Below are 6887 nucleotides of genomic sequence, written 5' to 3'. Positions count from 1 at the left end.
GGGAAGAATTTGGGGTTTCAATTTCACTAAGTTTTATATACAAATTTCATGCCCACAAGGTGTTTGATAAAATGCCGAAATGAATCTTATGCCTAATATTGAAGAGTTTGGGAACCTTTGCCACATTTGTGATATCTTGGTTATTTTGGCTATGTTCTAATCTTTGAGATTATTGCTCTAACCTTGTGTTTTGTAGACCTTCCTCATGGCACCTAAGGCACGAGCGCAGTCCAAAAGACCAAGAGCCGAATCGTCTCAAGCCCGAACACAACCCCAAATCCCGACATTTGAACGTTTTGTTACTCCCGCGGCAGCAGACAGATACCAGTGCTTGATGTCTGCAAGGCCGGTACGGAAGGAAAGAGGAGCAGAGATTGCGGTCCCAATGGTATGGAATTGGGGACCTCGATTCCTAGCTCAGCCAGGGGATGCATTTGGCACGCTTGTTCGGGAGTTCTATGCCAATGCTAAAGACGACCTCCGGGACAACATATGCACTGTTCGAGGCGTTCAGGTAGATTTCTCCATAGAGTCCATCAATGAGTAATACGGTACCATTAATCACCGTGGCCATGATTATTTTCACGGGGACATGGGCAGTGGCAGCATGGAGCTTGGTTGGTTGAACCGAATTGCCAAGTATTTCAACCCAGCAGCTGAGTGGAACATTATGGGGGGGGGGGGTGTAGCCTCCCACATGGATTACAAGTACATCCAGCCGGCTGATCCAACCCATCTTAGACTTCATCAAGGTCAAACTCGTCCCCAACTCTCATAAGGGGAATGTTAGAAAAGATCAAGTGCTCCTAAAATATTGCATCAAGGAGCACCAGACCATTGATATTGGCTGAATTATCAATGGAAACATCCATGAAATAGCGGAGGCAAAAGGACGAGTATTTCTTGGCCATTCCTATCTTATTACTCACCTTTGTCAGTTGGCAGGGGTACCTATTGATGAAACCCAGGAGGTCCAGGTGATACCACAGGCTTTCATCTCACAGCACTACATTGCTACCTGCTACAGGCCAGGACAGGGCGTTCCCCAGGGGGACGATGATGATGCGGGGGCTAAGGAGAATGCCCCTCAGCTTCCTGCCCCAGCTCCTGCCCAGCCCTACGACATGCCAGATTTCATGAGGCAGTATCAGGAAGAAGTCCAGCGGCAGCAGGACTTCAGGAGACGGAGTGATGAGGTTAACTGGTTTATGGGCACTTACGTACACCAGCAAAACCAAGCACTCCTTGGTTTCACACCCCAGTTCCCACCACCACCACCTTGGCTCCAGGATCCACAGTTCATTCCAGACTTCTACCGGGGCTACTATCCACCACCACCGCCCCCGGATACGGATCCGCAATAGCCATTTTCTAGAGTAAACCTTCAATTTCTTTTTCCTTTCTTTATTTTACTACATTGGGGACAATGTATTCTTCTATGTTTGGGGGGGGGGGGGATTGAAGGTATTTTTCTTTTGTTTTTTCCTTTCGTTGTTTCGTTATTCGGTACTGTTTTCTAGTTTTTGTTTAGTATTTAAGTATGTTATTTGACATTCTGCCCGTTTAAACAGTAATTGTGCTTAATTGTCCAATTTGTGCTCTTTTGGTTGCTGGTTATTTACTTGAGCTTTTTGCTTGAATGATTCATGTCTACTTTGGTATATGAACTGCTTGCCATAGCACATAATTGCAATTGCTCTCTCATGTCGGTTAGTGGTTTGTTTTGGTGCAACTTGCTGCGTCTTAATGTGTCATGGATGAAATCAAAGTGTAACACATTTTTGAGTCATTCCCTTGTCAATATCCTTTTCCACCACTAATAATTGGACTTAAATTCTTAATCTAGTGGTTAGTGCATTGCTAGTGAAAGATTATGTGGAATTCCGGCATTGGTTGGCTTACTAGAACTTCTCCCAATACTCCTTTGGTCTAGTCCGATTTTTGCATGTTTATAAGTGATTTAGGCCATTTTTGGTAACCTAAGGCCTTTAAACCTACCCTACTCATAAGAGTATTTATCTCTCGTGTCCCCTTCGACACTTTTTCATTGTTAAATAAGTGCTAAGCACTTAATCCCAATTTTTGTGATTCTTTCTTGGTATAAACCCACATTATTAATCCCATAGCCCTTAGCCAAATTTATATCCTTCCACCCTTGAGAGAATGTAACTTTTATCTTTAAAAAGTCCTATAGAAGAGATCTTTGGAGCTCGTTCATAAAAGCAATTTTTATTCAGAAAAGCTTAAGTGAGGGGGTCTAGTTTATCTGTATGAAGTTTCATCCCTTAATCAGGTTGTTATGAAAAGTGCCAAAAAAAACGATGAAAAGAAGAAGAAGGAAAAAAAAACTAGTTTAGCTTGATCGGAAGTTTTTTGTTAAAACCCCCAATTCCATTAGAATTTTTACAGTATTGATGAGCTTTTTTTTTTTCCTCCCTTGATCAATTAATTCATCTCTTCTTGGATTAAAAATTGATAGATAATTGTGTCATTCTCTCTCTTTTGATATTATTCCATACCCTTTTTTTTCTATTACCTTTGACCCCTGACCCCATTACAAGCTAAATAAAGACCTACTTGGTCTTTGCATGCAATCTTAATTCTATACTAGGAGGAGTATGAAGGGCAAGCCTGTAGGACGTTTTTCTGATGTCGTGTTTTGCATAAACCTAACTGAGTATATGTGCACACTAGATTTCTCATACTAATAATCTAGGTGCTTGGATATTGGCTTGAGAATGGAACTTGTGTGCCAAACAGAGATAATTCTTGAAACATGTTGTTTTGTAGCAAGCTGGTTTGTGGTATGTTAGGCTGTGCATGAGAGAGTGGGGGTGATTTTCGTGCTTGACTTGTGATTCACCAGAGTATTTTGCTTGAGGACAAGCAAAGGTTCAAGTGGGGGGGGGGGGGGGGGGGTTGATGTAATTACAATTACATAAGTTTTTATTGGTTATTTGTTTCATTTTGGAAGCTTAAATTCAATGGATTGGCATGTCAAATGCCTTTCTACTTGCTTTCGCATTAAAATATGGTTTTACACTTGCTCCGGGTATTTACTTGTTTGCAAATTTACTACGCTTCACCGTTTCAACTCGTGCCAAGAAGCATCTTTGTGACAACCCAAAATTTAATTTTATAAATTCGATTTTAAGATATTCCAAAATAGCCGTTTTGTAATGAAAACGGTGTTTGAATTAACTATTTTGAGCTACGTTTTAAATAAATTCAACACCGGGACTTATGTTATTTCTAAAATCCTAAATTTTCGGGTACATTGCGTACCAAGTTTTTGACCCAAAAGTCAATCTGAGTGAAATTGGGAGGAATCTGAGAAACCTAAACCAAGTGGTTATCTAGAAATCATTTTTGGAAAATCTATTTTTGACCCCAAACTATTTAAAACTATCTTTCTAGACTTTGGTCCATGTTGCTTGATGGACCACAAACTTCCAATGCCTTGTTTGATGCTTTTGAAGGATCAGCCAAATTACCATTTTGCCATCCACTAATCATGAGAGAATTTCCTAGGGTTTTGCACCCTTTATAAACTTCATTATCTCATTTGCTCATTCCTGATCTCTCTCTTTGCCTCCCTACCAAGTATGAGCTTTCAGTTACAAGAAGAAACAAATTAACAGTAAGGTTTCTCACTTCATTTTCATCCATCAATTTCCATCCTTTCCTGAGATTGCTCCTTTAAGTTTGGTTGTGTGGTTTGTTTGGGGACTTTAGGTGTTGAAGGAGGTGTTGTCTGAGTTGAGAAGAAGGGGAGAACCACACATGAAGAAGAGGCAACAAAAGGTATAACCCATGGACTCGCACCTGACTATGTGAAGTCAAGTTTAATGATGAAAATGTGTAGAAATTCTAGATTATTGATGTTTTTGAGCTAGTAGTGATCTATTTTTAATCTATGATTGTGTTGTTGGGGATTTGGGAGTATTGGATTGCTCTGAGTTTTGTTAAGATGAAGAAAAACCCCACTAATGCACAGACAGTGTGCACCAGGTTGAGTCACAGAGCTAGCCAACGGTCCTAGGCAAGGACCATTGGCAAGCCCCGTGGAGGAACGGCCCTAGGGCACAGTTCTCAGCTAGAACCGTGGCCCTAGGCCGCTGCTTGGCGGAGCCAAGTGGCGGGACTCCTCAAGCCCCCCGCAAGCTCCGCTAAGCCAATCCAGTGTAGTGGTCGGGCCCTTTGTGGCTCAGCTACGTGTCGTTCAGACCGGGACTCGCGGGCCCTTGAAACTCGGACACTCGGGATCGTTACGACGCACTAGTAAAATTTGACTTCGTTCAATTTGGAGTTGAAATGAGTAAATTACAGTAGCTTTTGTGTTTGAGAATTGCCATTGATGTGTACTATGTAGTATTTACAGAGATGGAAAATGTGAAGTATTTAAACTTAGCTATTTGAATGAGAAAGCATGCCAATTATTTGATTGTTGGATTAAGAAGCATGATCATTATTTTCCAAGTTTGCTTGATTAGCATGTTTAAATAACCATTGTGAGTTATAGAGAATTTTGTCAAGAATATGAGATATTTGGTTGTACAATGCATGAACTTATTTGTCCAGTAAAGTGAAATATTAGAGCATGATGTCTATTTTGAGTTCTAAGAGCATGATCCATACTTGTTAAGTATTTGCTAAGAAGCTTTGTTAAGTATGAAGTGATAAGCATGAAGTAGCATATTGTTTACTTGACTTATAGTCAAAGAGAATTTGAGATATTCTTTATAATAAATGAGCATGTTTGATATATCATGAATTAAAGTGCATTAGTGGCTCTAAGTAAGTCTAAGTATTCTTTCAAAAACTTATATCTATTTTGGAAAAATCATTATCTACTTGCATTGAGAAGTTGCATGATATTTGATTTCCAATTTGTGAGAAAAGAAAAGTTGTTGAAAAGCTATGTGCATAAGTTTGCTTAAGTAAAGTTGTTGCATGAGATAGAAATGCATGAGTTATATCTATATGTATCTAGTGTGAGTAATCCGAGGTTTTGGAGGCCCGTTAGGACTATGTCCTTTTGAAAGAAAAGAGAAAGTAAAGAAAGAACGGACATTGCGATCCGATGTGAAGTAACGAGGTCGATATTCCCGAGTTACTAGGTAGGATACTACCCGCCGGGCTTGGAATCCCAGTTAGGGGGTGTGCACACTGACAAGTACAATACCTGATTCCACAGAGTTTGAGAAAAGAACCAAGTGGTTCTGTGGGTGAGATGAGTATTAGGCCGGCTAGATGCCGAGCCCAGATAGGTCTGTTCACATTATGGTGAAGTTCCTACCTCGCCCACGAGTAAAAGTAAAGAAAGAAAGAAAGCGAGTCATTGTGACTCTTGAGAAAGAAGAGAAAAGCGAGTCTGTGTGACTCAAGTGAAAGAAGAGAAAAGCGATTCATTGTGACTCTAAGAAACATCCACAAAACAAGTGTTTCTTATTACAAAAGAAAGAGTGTATATGTATATCTATCTATACTTATACTAAAGCATCATGTTCGTTTTATTGCATGATTAAATGATCTTCACGTATTGCATAAAAGACTGAGAAGAAGCATGACTTTATATTGCCATTTATTGAGATATATGATAGCATGAGATTGCTTATTGAGATATATGATAGCATGAGATTGCTTATTGAGATATATGATAGCATGAGATTGCTTATTGAGATATATGATAGCATCGGATTGCTTATTGAGATATTTGATAGCATGAGATTACTTATTGAGATATATGATAGCATGAGATTGTTTATTGAGATATATTGTAACACCCCGTGTTACGGCCTCTAACCCAAACTAATTATTTAATTACTTACCCTAAAATGAGAATTAAAGTCCATTAATTAATTAGGAAGGGTCCACCATAGACCATGGACCCTTATCCCTAAACCAATCCTTAATCTTATCAGAAATAGAATTAGCAAATCCATACCATTCAGACCCTAATTAGGACTCTAATATATATAAATAGGGACATAGGAGGCACCTAGAAGTCACACCACAATAGATATCACCACACAATAATTTCCAAGAATTCCCCTATCACCAACGTAGGAGAAATCAAGAAGAGGAGATCTTAGAGAAAGAACCTTAATAGCCAAGGAATCTAATTAAGGCTAAGAGGTAACCCATGTCTCAACAAAACCTATTTTCCTTGCTATAATCTTCTTCTTTGGCTCATTCTCTATGCATGTGTCTTGATAAATCTTTTATGATGATGATGATATGATCTTGATGATTGATGAGATGATCTTATGTGTTGATCTTGATAATCTTAATGATTATAAGAGGATCTTGATAATTGTGTGATGTTCTTGATAAATCTTGATGTTCTTGATTTTAAAGATAAACTATGATTTTGATGATTTGAATATGATTAGAGCACTAGGTTAAAATTGGGAATTTCGTATTGTGATATCCTTGATATATTTGGGTGGGACTTCGCATGTTCGGGTGTTAATTACATTTAGAAGTCATGTCAGGATATGTTCAATATGATTCTTGGTTTTGATCCACTATTTGACTACGTGGTGTCGTCATTTATGTTTAAAAGTGTCTAAACATGGTTTCGGGTTCCACGAAAGATCCAGGGACCATTATATTGAAAAAGAGTCAGTGGGGGGAAGGGGAACCCACCACCTACCCGCTGCACCTAAGGGCGTTGCCGGCAGCGGGCAGCCGACTGCCCGCCGGGCACCCGCTGCCCGGCATGTCGCCGCCGGCCACCCGCTGGAATTTCCTTTTGTGGGAAGGTGGTTTCGTCGTTTGATGTTTCCCCGACCCTCGTGGTGTCCCAACAGACTCCGTTTATCGTGCCTGAGTCTAGTTTGATGTTTCGGGTACCATTCGTAGGATAAAAGAGTCTTATGTAT

The sequence above is a fragment of the Ipomoea nil genome, unplaced genomic scaffold, assembly GCF_001879475.1.
Source record: "Ipomoea nil cultivar Tokyo-kokei standard unplaced genomic scaffold, Asagao_1.1 scaffold2580, whole genome shotgun sequence".
In the NCBI taxonomy this organism is placed as follows: Eukaryota; Viridiplantae; Streptophyta; class Magnoliopsida; order Solanales; family Convolvulaceae; genus Ipomoea; species Ipomoea nil.
Note: the sequence above shows the minus strand (reverse complement) of the source record.